This window comes from Pinus tabuliformis, chromosome 5_2, assembly GCF_031772625.1.
Source record: "Pinus tabuliformis cultivar Carrire ecotype Pingquan chromosome 5_2, CPIR1, whole genome shotgun sequence".
Classification (NCBI taxonomy): domain Eukaryota; kingdom Viridiplantae; phylum Streptophyta; class Pinopsida; order Pinales; family Pinaceae; genus Pinus; species Pinus tabuliformis.
In genome coordinates, this window is record NC_142306.1 from 755108737 (window position 1) to 755131006 (window position 22270).

Sequence of the window (22270 nt, forward strand, 5' to 3'; positions counted from 1 at the left end):
CTGGAGGGAGTGGATTAATTTAAATCCTGTTAGCACAGAGGAGAACAACGAAAGCATTCAGCAATTCAATGAGAGAATCCTCAAAAGAAAGATTCGAAAAACTGAAGAAGATGATAAGCTGAGATGGGGTTTAAAAGGCAATGGAAATTTCTCATTAAAAGAAGCTAGGGATATAATAGAAAAGGAAGAACAGGTAGAAGCCGTGCCCTGGTGCAACAAAGTTTGGGACAACCTATTCTGGCCGAAAATCAGGACCTTCCTCTGGCTTCTAATGAGAAACAAAACTCTAACCTGGGACAACTTATGCAAGAAAGGATTCAGGGGACCCTCAAGATGCCCTATGTGCCTCGTCGAAGAGGAAACTATAAACCACCTGTTTAATGCATGTGAATGGGCAAATCAATTATGGAGCTGGATGGAAGGAATTCTCAGCAGTTCTGACCGAGATAGAGAATCCATTCACAGAACCATTCTAAATTGGAAAAAAAACTTCTCCAACATACTAAGAGTCAACAGCATATGGAAGTCTGTTCCAGGCTTCTTACTGTGGTCAATTTGGAAGGAACGTAACCGTAGAATATTTCAAGATGAACACAGGAACATAGAATTCTCTAAAGATAATATATTAACTAACATTCAACAGTTAATTCAGACAAAATGCAGAGAGGAATATAACGAGAAACCTTCAGCTCAGGACTTACGCATCCTGAAGTGCTTTCGACTGGAAGCTACCAGCAGCATCACAGCTTCGAGACACAGAACGCAACCATCCTCACAGATCGACAAATGGCAGTGTCCGCCGGAAGGGGGCTTGAAGCTGAATTTTGATGGGGCCTCGAGAGGTAATCCCGGCAAGGTAGGAATTGGAGGTGCAATACGAAACCAGCACGGAGAAATTCTGCATATATATTATAGAGCGCTTGGGGAAAGCACGAATAATGAGATGGAATTTGCGGCGCTTGAGCATGGTCTGAGAATTTTAAAATCCCTACGAAAATGCAATGTAATTGTGGAAGGGGATTCATCACTGGTTATATCAACAGCTAAGAGAATTCAAGGAGGCACTAAGGCGAACAAAGCCACGAAACACTGGAGGCTCGCCAAGGTGACGGAGAATATTGCAGAACTTATGGCTGGAATGAAAGGTTTAGTCTTTCATACGGTCAGGCGTAAGGCAAACGGGCTGGCGGACTACCTGGCGAATTGTGGCGTGGACAATCAGGACAGGGGTTGGGACAGTTGTTGGCAGGAAGTGGACTGCCCGAACCTGAAGGCGAGATGTTTACAGCTGGCACAACAAGATTTAAACGAAACCGACCGGGCTTGACCGGCAACGGTTTCTGTTTCCGGCACCGTATATCTGGAAATACCGGTAACAACATGGGTTTTCATCACGGGAGCTGGACGACTAGACAGAAGCGGCGGTTGTCTTTATGGCAAGAGAAGGCCAAATTTGAAGACTATCATTATAGTTCATGCCACAAAAGACACCGTAGAGTCCGCTTGAGAGGAAGGGACACTTGGCACGACCTTGATGGGAAGGAAATCAACAACATTTATGTCAGGTCTGGGAAGAGCTGCTTGATTTGTGCGGATATCTTCCGAATTAATAACGAGAGTACCTCCACTCTGCATCGGAGGGAAGAGCGCATCATGGGAAACTCTGTGGAAAATAGCTATTTAACAGAGAGTCGAGGCTCTGGTTCTTTCACCTCAGTTCAAGGTATTGCGAGAGACCGCCACTTTTCTGTCTGTAGACGTGATCACCGCGATAAGATTAGAGGGTATAGCATGGAGGCGGGGAGTTGTAGGTGTTCGGCGGCTAACCAAGAGCTACGAACAGCGCAGAACATGTACGAGACCAGAGCAGCAGCTAGGAGCAAACGCAAGATCGCGGAACTGGAAGCTTCTGTGAAAGAGGAAGAAACGCAGCGAACCGAGGAGAACATTGCGGAGGAGGTTGACTGGTTACATGACCCGGGCACTCCCTCTAAAAGAGCCACTCAATATGTTCGGACTAAAGCGGAGAGCTGGAGAATCAAAACCCTCCTTGCGAGAGCCCTGGACTCAAAGGACGAAGGGAAGCAGCATTCTGGGAAGGGGAACTCCCCATCGGAGGATCAGTTAGCAAAAATACATGAAATCCATGAATCGCTGGATCGAAGAATTTCCACAGTGCATGATGCAGTGGAAACTGTCAACAAGAAATTGACTCTGCTCATCAGGCTTCTTCGGCAAACTCTGAGCCCGGATCCCCTGGTGCAGCAGAGCAAGATGAAGGAAGCACAGGAATTCCAGTCCATGCAAGATATGCAGGCCAGAGTTGACAAGCATGTTCTGGACGTGGGCTTAGATACAGTCAGTCGAATTGGCAGTTTTCCTTAGTATTTTCATTCTGTTTTTCTTCTGTCTTCTGTCAAGGCTTCGGCCTTATGCTAGATCGTTATGTTACTCTGTTTCTGTCCAAGTTTTGATAGTGTCGTGGCAATATGTAACAACTTTAAGAGTAGGCCGCCCTGCGAGGTGAGCATCTTGGTTTTGAAAGTTCAGGGCTTGCTGTCAGCTCTGGTAAAATGGTCTTTCTAAGGTTTCGTTCTGCTTCGGCAGACTTTTTTGTAACATATTTTGTTCTATAATATACATATCTGACTTACAAAAAAAAAAACATGAAAATCACTAACATTTAAAAAAAATATCCACACTTAATTGATTAGAAAATTTAAAGTGTAAAAACTAAGCCCTTTAAACAAAAAGGGTTGATGTTCATCAACACCTTTCAAAATCAAGATGAAAATCACTATAAAAAAAAATGTTCACACTTGATACATAAAAAAATTAAAATGTCAAAAATAAGCCCTCTAAAAAAAATGTGTTGATGCTGAATCAACACTTTTCAAAATCAACATGAAAATCAATAACATTTAAAAAAATTGTTCACACTTGATATATAAAAAAATTTAAAGTGACAAAAACATGCTTCAAATTTTTTTTTTGTATTTTGAATCACCATTTTTCAAAATCGAGTTATTTTTTGCTACCTCAAAAAACGGGTACTAGATCATTTTCTCATTTGATTGGTAACTATGTTACATATTCTTGTAGGATTTTTCATCAACACCCTTCCATAAAATTAGGGTTAGGGTTTGTTTTCAACAATTACTTAGGAACACCCTTTCATCAAATTAGGGTTAGGGTTTACTTTCAACAAAGACTAAGGTTTCATGCACTTAGGATCTAGGGTTTGGGTTCTCCAACAAGGCTAGGGTTTAGTAAAGCTAGGGATAGGTTTATGTATCACAAGAATACTTTCCATCTCAACAACGCCATATTGACATCAATGACAACCTTGATTAACACTAGGAAAGTCAAGGAGTCAAATCATATTGAAGAAGCTCTTCTTGAGCATCTATGTAATAAACATGAGTCAACCTAGTGTCAAGCAACGCTCCAAGACAAGCACCATCCTTCAAAGAAGAAGCTTGCAAACAAAGTGAAGAAAAGACATAATGTCAGCCTGCAAAAATATATTAATGACTAAAGGATGACATGTCGGTTCACTTGGATAAGTCGGCTCAAACTAGAGACATGATCACTATATATACCCAGCTGGGGTATCCGCAAAAGACAAGAAGAAATCTAGGATAAGGCTCTGAAATTCTTGGATAGGTGCAGGATGAAATCTCGGACGGGTACATGATAGAATCTCGGATAGGTGCATGATAGTAAGGTCCATTCTCGGTGATAGTTATAATGAAGTCCTCACATATTTCTTTGCTATCTCGGCCTAGTCATAGGGTTACAGTAATGGTTTCGGCCTTCATAAGGATCTCGGTGAAGTATAGACACAATCATCACTATAATCATGACATCAATCATGATCCTAATGCAGATGAAGATCTCAATTATAATCTGAGTGAAGATAAGATGCAAATTTCAGTGCATTGGTGAATACATGTTATGTAAGAGTGCAACTATGATTTTAGTGAAGGCAAAGCTATGATAAGACAATCATGATCTCAGTGAATCCAGGAACATACATCATGGAGATCTCAGTGGTATGGTGAAGACCTTGGTGAAAGTGCAACAATGATGTTGCAGCAATAAAGATCTCAATAGTGCAACAATAATGATGATATCAGTAGTGACAAGGAAGAAGAATGGTGTCTTGGTCTTGGAGTGGCAGAGAGGGTAAAGTATCAAGGTCTTGGTGTTCGTCAATTGGAATCTCTATAAGAAGAATTACGTGCGGGTTTTCCTCTCCAAGAGGGAGAGGTTTTGGCCTTGGAAGAATGCCAACTTATTGAGTTCTTTTCTCTTTGTTTTGATAGCAGTTTGATGAAGTAAACACACACACTAATAATAAGAAGAAGATCAAGCTAAGATAAATTGTTAAAATCACTTCACAAATTGTTATCAAGTCTAGAAGAATATTACTAATGCTAACTGCCCTAGTTTCTTCAGCATTTTCGACATACTAAACATAGTCATAATTTCGGTAAGTGGCAATCATGGTCTCGGTCATAATGAAGGAAAGATCATGATCTCGATATAGCTCTCACGCAGTATAGAGACCTTGTTAACATAGTTAAGATATCAAGTGAGAGTGCAACAATGATCTAAGTGAAGGAGAAACTATGGTGCAACACCAATGATATTTTTGTTCTGCTAAAGTCCTCAATGAAGGCGCAAAAATGATGAAGATTTTGATGGTGCAAACCTTTTTTTTTAACAAGGTCGTTTACTGATGTATTATAAAACTTCAAGGAGCAAGTCTTGTTACATAAGATGAGAAGAACAGTGAGGGGAGGATCCAAAATGGGTACGCAGACCCTTGATCCTTGTCGGAAGACTTGTGGATTGAGATTTGAAAAAGATAACGGCTATATTGCCGTACAAACAGGCCTACTAGAAAGCAAAATTTACAAGACATAGAACAAGTTACAGTTGCTGGTTTACAGAATCATCGGGCTGAGGCTCCTTTTTTTCACTGATCTTTGTCGAGGCCTCTGCGTGCATGCTTTGAGTCATTGCTTTTATGTGAGCAATAGCTTCTTCCAGGTGGTTGCATTTTTCTTTGAGACCTTCAATCTCCGCTTTCTGTTTCTCCAGCTTTTTCCTTTTTGATTTACTGTCAGCTTGAAATTCTTCCTTGAGGTCGTTAAAGTGTTTTACGAATCAGGCGATCATGAAATAGTGGGCTTTGCACAGTGTGCAACTGCTGTTGGTGATTACTCGCTCCAAGGGGTTCTCTGCTGGATCACACTCCACTGGATTCTCTTCCATTTCGATTCCTCTCTTGGAGAAAGCTTGATGAAGTTGGAGCAGAGGGAAATACTGGGGGAAGCAGAAGGGAGTGGGGAGATGGGGGAGGGAAGAAGGGGAGATCTGGCAGAAAGCGTGGGCCTGTAAAAGGGACACTGAGGGGAGGCAGCCGACAACAGAGATAAAAATGATATGAAGGGGATAGAACAGGGGGAAGGAAGAGACTAGGGAGGAAGAGTGCGCAGAAAGGGGAGGGCGCTGTTTTAAACAACCAGAGCGACAGTTAGCGAGAAAGCATGAAGAAACACGAAAGACACATCGATTACCACTGAGATCGGAGGGAGACAACTTTCTTTCGAAGCTGGTCGCAGAGCCCAATCTGGAACTGAGGAACACCGGGGACTTTCTGAAGAGAATCGGGCCTTTACTCTTTTGGTCTTGAAGAGCTGAAGCTCTGAGCTGAATGGAGAATGAGGTTCCCTGGTGAATATAAAGCAGGTCGAGAGACTGGTCGTCCAAATCTGATGCGTGATGCGTAGGGATTTTGCTGGTCTTGTGATCATGCCTTGGATTTTTTATGCAGTCGGTGTAGATTTTGATGAGACTGGCGCCTAACTTCTGCTTGGAAATGTCACGGGAACTCTGACTGAGCTTGATCCCGTACCTGTTTGTTTTGACAGTGGAGATTTCCTTTGCAGCCTTCAGGATGAGGAGGATGCCAATGTCAGAAGGGGTGGAGACTGCGGATGGCTTGTCGATTTTGGGAGAAAGGGCAGACGGGATAATGAGATGGCTGATATGACCGAAATTCAGAGAATTTGCTGAAGGATGGGTCGAGTTACGGGATTGGCTTATCATAAATATTGTCATTCTCTCGGACCTGTCCAATGATTCTATTAACTGCCCTGTTGGCAAATGAATCAGCTTCTGTGTTATTATTCCTCAGTACGTGTTTGAAACTGGTATCTCCCATATGACTTATATTATTCATGATCCTTAGTTTGATGTTGCTGAGAGCCTTTTTTTTGAATTCTCCCCCTGTAGCCAGAGCAACAATCACAATTGCCGAGTCACCCAGAATGATTGGGTTCTGAACTTGCATCTGCTTCATAATGCTTGTGCCTAAAAGGAGGCTGTAAGCCTCTGCCATGTTATTTGACATTTGACCCAGGCCCCATTCATAGGTTATGAGAGTTTTTCCATACTGATCTTTTATAATTCCCCCTGCCCCTGCTTTCCCCGGATTGTTTTTTGAGGCTCCATCAAACTGGAGAGTGGTTCTCTTTTGCTCATGAATCCATTGGTTTATGTCTTCCTTGGTGCCCCTAAGTTTCCAATTGTTCCCCCTCTTGCCAGCTGTGGAAGGGGGTTGCTTATTTTTGTCATAACTTAGGCAGAATTTATTGAACCAGTCTTCCTCATCTTTCTGCCAGCTGGATCGATCCGGTTGAGAGACAGAGTTGGCGCTTATTATCTCGGAGACAAGGCCCATAGTTTTTGCCAAGGTGCGAGCTGGGTTTGGCTTCTGGTCGTTGAAGATGCAATTATTCCTGGTGAGCCAAATTTGCCAGCTGAGCGTTGAGGGTATACAGTAGAAAGCTGGTCGAAGGTCTCTCTTATTTTCAATGGAATGATGAGTTGATTCCAGCAACTTTGGGCATAAGGGCAGTCTAAAAAGAGGTGTTGGCTGCTTTCCTCCTCAGCACGGCAGAGACAGCAGATTGAGGGACCATGAATACCTCTTTTTTTGAGATTCTCAGTCGTAAGGATCTTGCCTTTGAGAAGAGTCCAGTTGAAGAATTTGACCTTTGGAAGGCATTCTGATTTCCACACCGCTGTACAAAGATTCCAGTTACCTAGAGCAGAGCTTGCCTAAAGAAGTTTGTACCCATCTTTAACAGTGAAGTTTCCTCCGCTAGGGTCCCATATGAACCTGTCGCAAGCCTCTTTGTTTATGGGAGCTGATCCTGAAAGGGAGATCTTAAGGTCTGCCCATTGATCCCTGAGGTTATTTGGGAGAGGTAGGTCCTTCCAATCAAGCCAACTATTTTGATCCCATAGGGAGATGTCATAAAGAGAGTTCAAATTTTTTGCTTCCATCCAAGTTTTCAAGGTGCTGAACTGCTGAAGAAGATTTCTTGGCTTTGCTCCCATAATTCTGTCCGTCCATATATTTATTTCTTTTCCATTGCCCGACGATTTTGAAATGTGATTTCTGAATTGAGGGAGTACTTTTTTGATGAGTTTCCAGACTGGAGTGCAAGGTCTTTCTACGATTACTTCAGAGAGGACATTAGAGTTCGGCCCATTGAGGTATTTCCTCTTCATAGCCTCCACCCACCAGGAGCCTTTTCCTATGAGCATTCTCCAGATCAGTTTAAATCCCATTGCTTTGTTAGAGAGACTTGGAATTTTGATGGCTAGGCCCCCTTTTTCGAAGGGGAGGGTAACTTGATCCCATCTGACTAGGCTGAATTTTTTCGAGTCTTGCTTCCCTCCCTGCCAGAGGAAACTTCTCATAATTAACTCCATGTGCTTATGGGCACTAGCGGGAGCCAAAGTTACTGCATATTGATATATGGGGAGAGCGGAGAGGAGAGCCTTAATGAGAGTAGTTCTACTGGCCAAATTTAGCCAGGACAGCCCCCAGCTTTGGAGAAGTCCTCTCATTTTTTCTATGTGCTTAACCCAAATTTCAGACTTGACTATTTCTTTTGCTAAGGGCAGACCCAGATATGAGAAGTGACTCCAATTCCTTTGAACTGGGATGTCCATGATCAAGGAGATTCTTTGCATGATTTGAAGAGGGACATTCCAAGTGTATATTTTACATTTTTTGTTGTTTAGCCTTCCCCCTGATGCTGCCAGGAAGGAGTCCAGAGTTTTCTTGAATCTTTTTGCCATTAAGCTTGAGGCTCCCTAAATTAAAAGGGTGTCATCTGCAAAGAGCGAATGATTAATTTATTTAATCCCTCTCTCTATGCTGATCCCTGTGATCTCCTTTTTCTTGCGGAGTTTTTCCAGATGGATGCTCAAGGTTTCAACCATAATGATATATAAGAAGGGAGAGAGGGGGAAGCCTTGCCTCAGTCCCCTAGTGCTTCTAAAGTAGCTGTTGGGTCTGCCATTTATGAGGGGGGCAGTCCAAGGGTTTGAGATGCACTCCATGGTGATGCTTATGAATTTGTTGGAGATCCCGAATTTTCTGAGGACGTCTGCCAGGAAGTGATGATCGACCCTGTCAAAGGCGTTTGCCATGTCCAATTTTATAATCATACCTCTTTCTTTTCTGTTGATGCTACTGTGAATTGCTTCTTGGATCAATATGACGTTGTCCGTTATTTGTCTATGGGGGACAAATCCGCCTTGATTCTCTGATATAAGGTAGGGAAGGAGCTTTTTTAGCCTGTTAGCCAGAATTTTAGTAACTATCTTGTATGAGACGTTGCAAAGAGAAATAGGTCTAAAATGGTCAAAGGAGAGGGGATTGAGGTCCTTGGGGATGAGAGCAAGGTGGGAGGATTTAGTGTTTTCCCCCATCTTGAATTTTTTAAAGACATTTTTTACCATCCTGACATAATATTTTTTTATTGTGTCCCAGTGATTCCTGTAGAAGGCGACAGTGAAACCGTCGGGTCCCGGAGCCTTATCCGGTTGCATGCTGAAGGTCGCCAACCTGATCTCCTCCTCTGAAACATCCTGGTCCAGGTCTCTATTTTGCAGTTCAGAAATTTTTCTCTCGACTGGTCTGAGAAAATCCGTGCTGTTCGAAGTCTGAGGGACTGCTGATAATAAGGATTTGAAGTGGCTGTGCGCTGCCTCTTTGATTTCCTCTTGTTCGCTGATTTCTTTCCCCTCTGCCATGATTTTATCGATTTGATTTCCGGCTCGTCTGATCTTTATGTTGTTGTGAAAGAAGGAGGTGTTTTTGTCTCCAGCTCTGAGCCAAAGACATCTCGATTTCTGTCTTTGTTCTTCTTCCTTGATGGTGCAAGCCTTAGTGGTGCAACAATGATGATGATATCAAGCAGTGGAAAAGAAGAGGATTGGTGTCTTAGTCTTGGAGTGGCTAAATAGGTTAAGGGTCATGGTCTTGGTATTCATCAATTAGAATCTTTATAAGAAGAATTTTATTTGGGTTTTCCTCTCCAAGAGGGAGAGGGTTTGGACCTGGCAGAAAGCCAAGATATTGTGTTCTTGTCTCTTTGTTTTGGTAGCTATTTGATGAACTAAAGAAGACACACTCTAATATTAATGCTAATAAGAAAAAGTTAAATACCTCACAAATAATTATCATGCTAAGAAGAATCTCATTAACTACATTAGTCCTAGATTCTTCAACATGGTATCAGAGCTAAGGTGTCGAAGTCAAAGGAAAGGCAACAAAAGATACATACAATGATTACTCTTCAAGAAGGGAATCAAAGCAAGGTTGAAGAGCTTTGTCAAGATTAAAGAATTAGTCTACAATAGCAGTCTACAACAACAATCAATAATCAATCTAAAACAACAAGAACATTTGTCTCCATAGTCATCATAAAAAGGCCACCAAGAACCTCATCAAGTTGTATACAAATCAAGGTAACTCAAAGGACCTCAAAACAAAGATCACATCATCTTGGAACAGGTTGAAATCCTAGAAGCAGTCCTAATCTATACTACAAAAGAAGGCAAAACATATTAAAGGCAAGAAGGCATTATCATCTCCAAGGTTATAAAAATCAAGCAAGGATCATCTCCTTGCCCTAGAATAAGATCATTTGAGAAAGAAACCAATCATCCTCAAAAGGAGAAACCTATTATATTGAGGAAAGACTCATTCATTCAAAAGGTCTTCCAAGAAGAAGAAGAACTAATATATCGTCTTCGACCATCATCAAAGAAATCAAGGTGAAGATTTCATCTTCACATGACAAGTAAGTATCTTTTCAATTTATAAATTTGGTTAAATGGCTTCATGATTACAAGGACATCTATAGGTTGGTTGGGTAATCAAGATTCCTTACATGAAGAAGGATGATGGACATAGTCCTCTAAGTAGTTGAAATCATTAAACATATCAAAAGGTCTTCTTTGAATTTATGGAAATGGATACTTATGAAAGATCCCCTCACATAGAAATATTGGTGACATCGAAGTGATGAATATGATAAAATCATTCTTTGAATGTGTAATGAAGAAGGTCACATGGAATATGATCTACATGAAAGTAAAGGGTATCAAAGGATGTAGGATATCTTCATAATGTCTCATCTACAAGATCTAGGAAGGCATATAACCACCATTGATCTATAATGCACTAACATATAATCAAGGTAAAAAATATCCATGGGATAAGAAAGTTACATCACTCTACAACTTATGGTCTCTATGCTAAATAGAGAAAGATAAGTTGATGACAAAAGTATTTAAGGTTAAAATAACTCAACCATGTGCAGAAAGGAAAGGCAAGTTTGGTCATGAAGCAAGACAAAATAAGTATAGCTAAGATTCAATGCTATGGAAATATTTTGGAAGCTCATATCACCAAATAGATGGAGTAAGCTGAAGAAAATGGCCAAGAAAATAGGGAGTAAAAAATCTCTCCTATGAGTAAGATGGTATCCCTCACAAAAGGGTCCTATCATAAGCTTCTGTCATAAGATATGATAATGATGATAAGATGCATCGTGGCATCATGGAAGCATTAGAAACAAGAGCTCGTGACATCACGATGGGAATCATAATGGAAAAAATCAATAACAAACAAAACATGAAGGATATAGATCTTGGGAACCTCAATGGACATTGAAGGAAAGAGTCATCTAGGATGAGGCTCATCATACATCAAGTCCAAAAGGAAACATATGCTAGTTGGGGATATACAAGATCCTCAAAATTCTTTGATGGAATCCTCATCGGAGGGTTCACTAATATAGAGAGGAAGCAAGTGTTTCAACAAGAAATCCAACTTATGGAATCCTTGAGATAATGGTGTGATGACATAAAGTAGATAAAGGGATTGAAGATCTTTTCAATCAAGAAAGATGCTGGAAGAAGCCTCCATGACCTGAAGGTAAAATAAGGTATGTATGCTTGTGTTTAATATTATAATGTCATGACATATGGTTGCAGGAAACATGGATCATTGCTTCTATCTTAAGAAGCATGATCAAGAGAAAAAGGATCTCCTCCTATGAAAGGATGCAGGAAGGCATAAGTCACACTAGATGAAATCAACGTAATATGTTCTCATATGAAGTATGAGATGGTTGATTACAATGAAGAAAATCTGATTGAAAGCTAATGGGAATGGAATGTGTCAGGAAGGAAGAGATCATGAGATATGCAACCTTGATGAAGGAGATCAACATCCAAAATATCAAGAAGACTTGACTAGAAAATCAATGGGTAAGATATGAAGACTCTGATGAAAAAGATGAAGACCCTTGAAAATGGATATCTTTGGGAGATGTGTCAACATGTATGCAGGATGCTGATACCTACATAAATATGTCACGATGAAGATCCATCTCGTAAGGTATGATCTGATGTAACATGATGTTTTGATTTCTTGAATAATATCAAGATAATGCAGGGCTACTCGAACAAGAGATTTAAATACAAGTGCAAGTAGCATTCATGTGATGGATGGAAGAAGCAAGATGAGAAAGAAGTAGTTATATAATGAAGATTCCAGATATGAAGAAATCCACTTTTCATGAATAAATGAATGACATGACGAACTAAGGAGGAATGTGATCTATGGCTATTGCCCTACAAGGAAGAAGATCAACTAAATTTCATGACATCAAGGAGAGAAGTTGATCAAGCAGCTAAAGAACCTACGAAGAAGAAGTTGTTGATGTATAAAAGAGTCCCTAGCTAAGAGGGAGCTCTGACAAGTTCCTGATTAAAAGGGAGCTTGGGCAAGTTTCTGATCAGAGGGAGCTTGGGCATATATTCCCCAGTTAAGAGGGAGAGATAGACACAACATTCTTGTCTTCACTTTGGAAGAAAGAATGGAGGGTTGGGTAATCATCTGGCATCCGATGCTCTTTGAGGATGTGTAGGGCATCTAAGAGAAGAGTAGGCAAGAGGACCTATATTCTTTGAGGGCTGGGAACCCAAGATAAGAATAGTCATAGATGTCATACTTAGTGAACATCCGGGTGGGTATGTACCTTGAGAGACAATGATGAAGGTGTCTATAATCATTGGTCTCACCAACATTGTGCTCTGATCTAATAAGAGATAAAGTCGTCAGTCAAGGCCTTGCCATGGAAACATTGTTGGTTACTATGATGCTATACAGATGGGTTACCAATCTAATTATTCTTATGAGAAATTCTTCAGATTGTGAATGACCAAGTACCATCATGAATATCTCCCTTGTTAAGAGGGAGTGTTGAAGAAAGTGTAAATAGGTTCGGACTTCATGACATTGATTGTTATAAACAAGGAAAATGAATTTCTTATTATACCTTGATGCATGGGTTTCATGAGAAAAAAGTTTAATTATTTAGTAGTGGCTCCCATTGAGAGCCTTAAGATAAGTCAAAGATTCAATGTCATGTATTAAGAAGCTCTTCTTGAGCATGAGAAAAATACAAGTCTATAGAAATGGCAAGTAACCCTCCAAGACAAGCACAAGAAGAAGTCTGCAAGCTAAACGATGAAGAAGGACACTCATGTCGGCCTCAATACATATATAACTGTCAAGTCAGATCATAAAAGGTGACACCTGTTCAGTGGATATGTCGACTTATTTATGGAGACATAACAACTATAAATAGGCGTGTAGGGTCACCACATAAAGGCATATTTTTAGACATTCTTCAACTTTGGATAAGGAGAAGAGATATCTTCGCATACATCTCTGAAGTCTCGGTCAAGCACAATGGTACAAAGTCTCGGATGAGGTGTAGAATAGTAAACACAAGTATCTAAAACTTCGGGTGTAATTATAATAAGTAATTATAGTATGACCTTCTCGGTAGTAGCACTCTCAACATAGCTATAACAATGAAGCTCTCAGTATAGGAAGAGAATCATAATCACATTCTTGGCATAAGTATGATAATAAGGATCTTAGTGCTACACTCAACATTCTCTCTAGAGAGTTGCAGCCTCCATATGGTTGTGATAAGAAGAAGCTCGGTGATCCCATAGTGATGCATTTTCGACATACAAAACACAGTCATAATTTCGGTAAAGTAGCAATCATGGTCTCGGTCATAATGAAGGAAAGATCATGATCTCGGTATAGCTCTAATTTAATTTAATTTTTATTTTATTTTTACCAAATCAAAATGATTACAAGACATTACAACATCACTACATACTTGGTTGGAGGGTGACTTTCTAGTCAACTAAATTTGAACCTCTTATTATTTTTTAATTGAGCCCACATGTAAATGTTTAAAAACATTTACACCACTACAATAATTTAAAAAATGTCATAAAATAAATTATTTGTAAATATTTTGATTTTGAAGTGCGTTATGGTTTTTGGGAAAGTGGTATTGATAAATCATGGTATTGGCCCATAGTATTGTAACAAATCCTATTTACAAGTTAATAATATTCATAGTAAAATGCAGTGAATATTCATGGTTAAGAATCTTGTCATATTGTATGTTTATTAAAAGTACTAAGATTTAATTTAAAATAAAATAAAAATAAAATATTATAGTTTTTTTTAAATGAGTTATGGTTTTTGGGTATGTGGTAATGATAAGCCATGGTATTGGCCCATGCTATTGTAAGAAAGCCTATTTAGAAGTTAATAATGTCCATGGTAAAATAAGGTCAAATGAGGGTGAATATTCAAGGTTAAGAATTTTGTTATGTTGTAAATATTATTTTTTATGTGCTTATTAATGAAAATTATGTTATGGAATCTATATTTTAAGTCATATGGTAAAATGGATGTAAATGTATTATTACTAGTTATATTGTAAGAAAGTTTATTTAGAAGTTAATAATGTCCATGGTAAAATAAAGTAAAATGAGGATGAATATTCAAGATTAAAAATTTTGTTATATTGTAAATATTAATTTTTTATGTGCTTATTAATTAAAATTATGTTATGGAATATGTATTTTAAGTCATATGGTAAAATGAATGTAAATATTTGATTACTAGTTATATGTTATATATTTTAATGTAATATGTATAGTATAATTTCTTTTATCTAAAATATTATTTATAATTTATTAATGAAAACAAAATTATAATAAAAAACTAATTTAAAAATATTTACTAAACTATAAATTAATTAAAAGATTCTTATTAATTTTTATTAAATATTAGTAATATTTAAATTACTTTTATAAATCTTATAATATATAAGCATAAAAAAAACATTAAATTATATGTAAACTTAGTAAATTTTCTTAAAAAAGAAAACTCATTTCACCAAAATTTATATAATATCATTACTTGATCCATATATATTAAAGTTGTACATATATTTTTTTTGTTTTAGAACACTTAAATTACTTTTATAAATCTTATAATATATAACCATCAAAAACATTAAATTATATGTAAACTTAGTAAATTTTCTTGAAAAAGAAAACGTGTTTCACCAAAATTTATATAATATCATTACTTGATCCATATATATTAAGGTTGTATATATATTTATTTGTTTTAGAACACTTAATATATTTCATGGTAAGTTAATATACAACTGAGATCATTATAGCAATTTATTATTCACATATTTCATAAAAGTAATTTGGGACGATCCAAAATATATACCTGAACCTTTTTTTTCATTAATATTAGAGATAAAGAAATTGAAGTTGTCATAAAAATCTAAAAAATTGTGAAATAGTTATTAACGTTATCTCACTAATGTCAATTCTTTTTTTTTCAAAAATTTGATAATAAATAATGGTAATTGCCAAACATAAATTATATAATGGTATTAAATTTTCTTAAGAAAAGAAAGAGCTAGTTACTCAAAAATTCACGATAAAGCCAATTTTTCTTTTTATTCCACAATTGAGAATATCTCTTTGTAATTTCTTCCTACAATAAACATTGCCACCATTTTAACAACAATGTTTTCTCTACTTTATATATTTGTTATTGGACAACCATAAACACTTAATTTTTGAAGTGTCTTCACACCCATAACTCTTTGGTAATTATTTAATATTGTACATGCCATTATAGTAAATATTCTAAGTGAAGCCATTACACCTTCTTAGATCATAGGCAACTCATCTGATGTAGGTAGCTAAACAAGAGAAAATGTTTCCAAGAAAGAAAATACTCTTTTGTAACTAAATTTTATTAGAAACTTACTTTAGAATAGTAAATAATCTTTAATTACTTCAAACTCTTGAGTTTAGGTAAATATGGAAATTCTTCTAAGAAAATAACAACCAACGAATTTAAAATAGCCCAAATATTTGAAAGTCATAAAAGTTATAATTCATTTTAACTAAGAGAAAGCATTCTAATAATACTAGTCTTCTCGAAAGCATTATAATAATACTAGTCTTCTCGATTTTCACATGTTTCTTATGTTGTTGGGTAGAATTTCCATATTTTGAGTGACAATGTGGAGGAGTTCATTGGTGTCATGTTTTTTAGTGTACCATCCCTAATAATTCCCCATTATTTTGTGGTTGTAATTTTTTAAGTTGTGATAAACTTGTCAAATGTGTTGTGATAGAAGCTGGTTTTTTCCATCTAGTATGTTCCTTATCTTTGTTCCAAACAACCTTGTTGTCCTTGACCATATTCTGCTCTCTCGACTATGCAATTTTTTTCCATATAATGTTTTTTTTATGCTTTTCCATCATATCAAAATCTATTTTAGTTTGACCATATCTATTTTTTTAAATGGTTTGGAATATGCAAATATCCTATAACATTTTCTTTTACTTTGAACATATATTTCTTTGCCATTTGGAAATTTTCAAACACAGAACTCTATTTTGTTTCCACTGTATTACTTTCTTTCACTTTTTAAGATAAGAAAATGATTTTACTTTTCACTTTTCTACACATGCAAATTAATTTACTTTCACAGTAAACCTTTTTTCTTACTTTTTCGGAAAATGCAAACTTTCTTTCCATACTTCTTTGGAATATGTAATTTTTTGCCGGGCTTTATTTTACCATGATTATATATTTGTTTACTTTTAATTTTTTTAATTATAACTATATATAATAAAAATGATTACTATTCAAATAATTATTATTTAACAAAACTTGTATCATTTCTATTTTTATTTTCAGAAAATCGTTTCTTTTCAATTTAGATATAAAAAAATATTATTTATAGTTCTAATTGTCTTTAATAAAATTATATATTTAATTTTAATTTAACACTTTAAACCACATATTTTTCTCTTATTTATTCATTTATTATAATATTTTTTTAATTATTTATAATAATAACTTATTATTACATTTTAAAACATATATATGCAAATACTTTTATAGTTATTTTAAATGTGAACGCGGATTTTAGAGCTACTTTGCCTAATTCATTTTTAATTGTCAGTTTTCCTTTTCTCACAAGTGGGCTTTATCTTTTTTCGTTGTACTAAATGACCAATGTTATAGATCAAATTTGTTGATTGGAATATTTATTGATTAATTTATTTTAAAATATTAATATTATAAATATAATTATTATATAAAAAATTTTGTGATATTGAAATAATTCTATGGAGTTTTACTTTATCCCTATTAAATTTAAATAATGGACATAGTGTTCACTTGAAGTTTTGGAGCTTCTTTGGAGAGGGTATCAATTGATGTGTAAAATTGAGTGCACTAAAAGGAGTTCAAGGCTTTCTGTCACATCTGTGGACACCTATCTACGCTCAATAAAAAAAATTATACTTTAAAACACCACATAAGGTTCATCGCAAGATAATAAACGAGTGATTATACGTATCATTCGAGTGTAATAACTTTTTGGGTACCTTTGGGATTATGAAGGTTCAGATGGTGATGGTTACATAATTAAAACGCCGGGACTGTCGATCGCAGGCAATCAACATCGCAATTCTGTTGGATAGTGATAGTCCATTCGTCCTCGCTGATCCATTCTCAGTGGCCATTGCCGCGACGAACCAGATTCAGCGGGCAGAACAGAGAGAGGTCCGGCTATAATTAAGCATTCACCCATGATTGATTTATGACTACAAACACAGGTTTCAGTTTCAGAAGAACATTATTAAAGGGCAAACCAATATTTCCGACCCCATTAATACCTTGGTACAAGTTCAAATTTCGAATTTGGGCCGAGCGGGTCTTGTGTTTCGTATGAGGCCATTTCATGGATATCATGGGCCTATTTTAGGCATGCTTCCGCATTTCATGACCATCAATACAAACAGCCAGATGGATGGATAATAATCATATCATGAACATCTCCATAACTATTAACCAGAAAGAGTTCGCCTGAAAATTAAGTATATCGATTGACTGGTAAATAGATGTCAGAGTTCCCATGTACCGATGTACTTAGAAGGTGCATTAATAGAGCTATAGAGGTGAAAATAGCTCTTGCCATTGTGAAGAGCATGTGAAAAAAAATATAAAGCACAATCGCAGCTGCCTTAAACCACCGTGTTTGCGTTGAACAATCATTCCGTGTTATAGTAACAGTGAGTGTTTGCCGTAACTCTGGAGTCGTGTTTACGTTGAATTATCATTCTGTGTTATAGTACAGTGAATGCGTAACTCGTAACTCGGAGTCAACGCTTTTCATGTTGGAAAGTCGAAAGGCATAGTCACTCACAATTTTAAATATTTCTCAGGTTATCATATGATTGTTCGGAGTGATTTTTTTATAAAGATTTTTATATAAAAATATTTATATATAAAAAGTTTTTTATATTAAAAAATAATCAAAAGTTTTATTTATAAAGAAATTTTTATAATTTTTTTTTATAAAAGGAGGTTATGTAAGCTTGTAAAAAAGAAAAATTTAAGGTTTTTGAAAATAAATTTTTGGAGAAATATGGTTTTCTCAAATTTCCAATTTTAGTTCTCATTGTTTACAAGAAAGGATTATGATGTGTGGGTCATTAAGATGACAATCACGTTGCAAGCACATAATATTTGGGATTATGTCTATCTTGGGTTTTTAGAACCTAAGAATAAAGCAAAAGAACAAGCTCTCATAATACAGAGAGGGAACAATGGAAGAAACACAAAAAGAAGAATGCACAAGAGTTTCAGCGTATTTAGCAGGGAGTGGATCGAGCAGTGTTCTGGAAGATCATGATCACGTCTTCAGCGAAAGTAGCATGTGATAGTTTGGCGACAAACTATACAAGTATGGACAAAGTCAATATTGTTAAGTTGCAAAATACCAGGAGAGATTTTGAAAGTCTGTAGATGAAGGAGATAGGACATCAATTCTTTCATGAATCGGGTCATAACTGTCGTAAATCAATTAAAAATTTATGGTGAAAACATTAAAGATCAAATAGTGGTTGAGAAGATCCTCAGATCTTTGTTTACCAAATTTGATGTTGTGGTAACAGCCATAGAAAAAGCCAAGAATTTGGCATCATTGACAGTTGATGAGTTCATGGGATCACTTCTATCGCATGAGGCAAGGATAGACAGAAATAAGGATTCCACTTCAAATACCACTTTTAAAAATGAGGTTTCTATTTCAAGAGACAGAGATCAAGACAGAAGTAGATCGAGAGGCAGAGGATGAAGAGGAAGATATGGTGGTCAGAGAGATGGCCGAGAAGAGAATGAACATGAAAGTGGAAGCAACTACTTCAACAAAAATCAAAGAGTTGACAAATCAAAGGTGAGATGTTATTATTGCAATAAATTTGGTCATTATGTTCGTGCTTGCAGGAAGAAAATAGCTGATCAAGGGAACCAAAGAGCTAATGTCACTACAGAGAGTTCTAACTCCATGTTTTTAACTTTCCATACCATGCATGAACCATCTGCTAGTGTGTGGCTATTAGACAGTAGTTGTAATGTCTCATAATAATAATAATAATAAAAATAAAAATAATATAATATAAGATTAAAATATAAGAAAATAAATGATAAACAATAAAAAAATATAATAACAGTACATAAATAATAAATAATGAAGAAAATATAATAATAATAAATAAATAAAAAATATAATAATAATAAATAAATAAAATAGTAAATAACAATACTAGAGTTCTAAATAAATATAAATATAAATAAATTATCAAATTAGTAAAAATAAGTAAAATTATCAAAAGTAAAAACGAATAAAATTAGAAAGAATTATATTAAGAGAATTACTAAATTAAGTTAAACTTAAAATAAAAAAATAAAAGTTGCATGTTGACACATGGAATGTGTGCATGCTATTCCCTTTCCAATGTTTACTCTATTTAATAGACGGTGAGGAAGATGAGAGATCATTCCATGATTCCATTATCTATTGTCTTGGGAGAAAAGTGTTGTGAGACAAAGGATTTCTTGGCAATAGTACGTTGATTGAGGGCTCGAGGGTGGCTAGTTGTAGCAAGATTTTGTGCAATTGAGCCTGCGGTTGGGTGGAGAGTCGTCCCCAAAACTTTGTTACAGTTAGCAAGATTCAAATAACATTCAACTCCGAAATTACAAGTAAAGAATATCATCGCTACAAGTAAGTTACTTTTGCTCCTATTTCTTAAAAATTCTATGTTAATTAGTTGAAGAGAGGTGTGTTGATTGTAAATCACATAATTGATCTAATTAGTTGCATGTTTTAATTTTAAGGTTGTTACATATGGTATCAGAGCGGGTTTCAACTATATGTGACCTATAAATTAAAAAAAATGCAAACAAACAAAACAAATAAACAACTTAATTAAATTTATAAGTAATGAAGAAAAAATTTAAACAAAATAAATTCGAGAAATAAATACAATTTTATTGTTTTTATAATACGTAGCAAAGAGCTGGAGGACAGCTGCGATTATACAGGATATTGAAGGTCAGATGAGGCGGGTCGACTATATTACAATCAATCATGTTCTGCGACGAGGCAATAGAGCGGCCGATTACTTGGCCAATTGGGCATGTGGGGGATCGAATCGGATGTTGGATGGAAGATGGGTGGGATTACAGGAGGAGCCGCGGTGGCATGACCTGGCAGCTATATTACGGCAAGACAATCATGAGGCGAATGGGGTGGATAGGACTGCTTAGCTGCCTTCCTATAATGATTTCGAACGGAAACGACAAGCACATTTATGATGACACTGGAGGTCTGAAGAATAGAAGTGGTAAAATTTTAATATGGCGGAATGAATATCTGCAGGCATGCGACGACATGCTCATCCCAAGGACGATTGCAGGGCAGGTACTGAGGTGGGAGCGCGGTGGCGTCAGGAGGACAGGGATCGCATCACATCAGGATCCAAGCCCTGCAACGTGTAATAATCAGCAGGCTTGGGCAATAACTAACACTCCCGTGGGAAGGTGGTCGCGCGAGGTTATAATGCTGCATGGACGGGTTATGAGTTTGCGTGATGGTAGATGGAGAGCGGTAGATTTAATACCTGTGGCTAGTCGAGCGGGAGTAGGATTCATAGTCACTCTGAATATACGACCAGAGTGGGAAGGCGGTCTGCTGTTAGTGTTGGAGCAGAGTCCGGTGAACTGGATAACGACCTTCTTGCTTACCATTATGGCAGATAATCCAGGCCGCAGTGAGGGTAGGAGAACACGTAGTCAGGGAGCCACTCTGGAAGAGAAAGGGAAGCAGGTGGTTGATGAATCCTTGCCTCCCATTTACCTGGACATACCTGAAGATTCGGAAGAGCTGGAAGTGGATATTCGGGAGTTTTTTGCAGAGGATAACCCGCACAAGACCTCGGGTGGAAAAGTTGGCAAGTGGATGAGACATTCGGTTCCAGTGGACGCCAGGGATGATACAGAGAGTGACTCGGAAAATGATGAAGAGGAAGACGATGGACGGCGAGGTGGAGGTCGAGGGCGACGGGGGCGAGGACGAGTGCGGGGTAGAGGGAAGTTTGCAGGGCGAGGAGGGAACCGAGCCTATGAGGATGGCTCAGGCAGTGGGGTTCGAGGTCGGGCAAAAAAGGATATGCGGCGGAAATTACAGGAGGCAGAGGTGGCCTACACAAAGGAAACCAATTACAAAATACGGAGGATTATAGACAAGTTGGAAGAAGAGGCAATGCAGGATCAATCTGACCCTGAGATGGCAGATTGGGAGACTTATCTCCCTGATCCGGGACATACCAGAGGGCGGATGTCCCTCTATAAGCAGTCCTTGCATGTATATTGGGGTATGAAACGTTTACTTGCCAAGGCCCTGGAACAAGTAGCAGTTGAAATGGTGGAGCTAGCTCAAGGCATGCCTACCTTTAAAAGAGAACTGAAGAATATACAAATGACTCTTCTCATGCAGGATAGGAAGATGGATCAGCTGATCCAGTTGTTCAAAGCCAGTGGAATAGCGGTTAAGACAGAAAATGCAGTCAAGAGTGATGCCATGAAGCAGTAGACATGCCAGCTGCTGACAAGAGGTTCTTTGCATGAAATTTTTGCTATTTTCAGATAGTAGATGTTTTGTTTACAGTGCTGAACAGTATGGTTATATTTCCAGCTCTTAATAGTATGTTTTTAGGTAGAATAGCCGGTTTTTTAGTATGGTTTGACAAACTGAACTTATACTTCTTTTGGATGGCGGTTATATACTTTCGAAGGCCACCCGGTTTCCCTGTTGGGCGGGTATTTTTATTTATATATTTTAATATAAGAAAGATGGTAAGATATTAAGAAGTTTGATTGGTTATATATATATATATATATATATATATATATTATTTTTGAAAAAAAACATAGAAATAAGAAATTATTTTAGTGAATTAGGATAAGGTATTAATAAATATTATATATATATATTTCATTGATTAATATAATGACTTGAAAGATATTTTGTAATATAAATTTGACTTTATATAATGATATTTTTAATTAAAAATTTGATGCAAGGATTGAGATCAAATAACATTGTCTTTT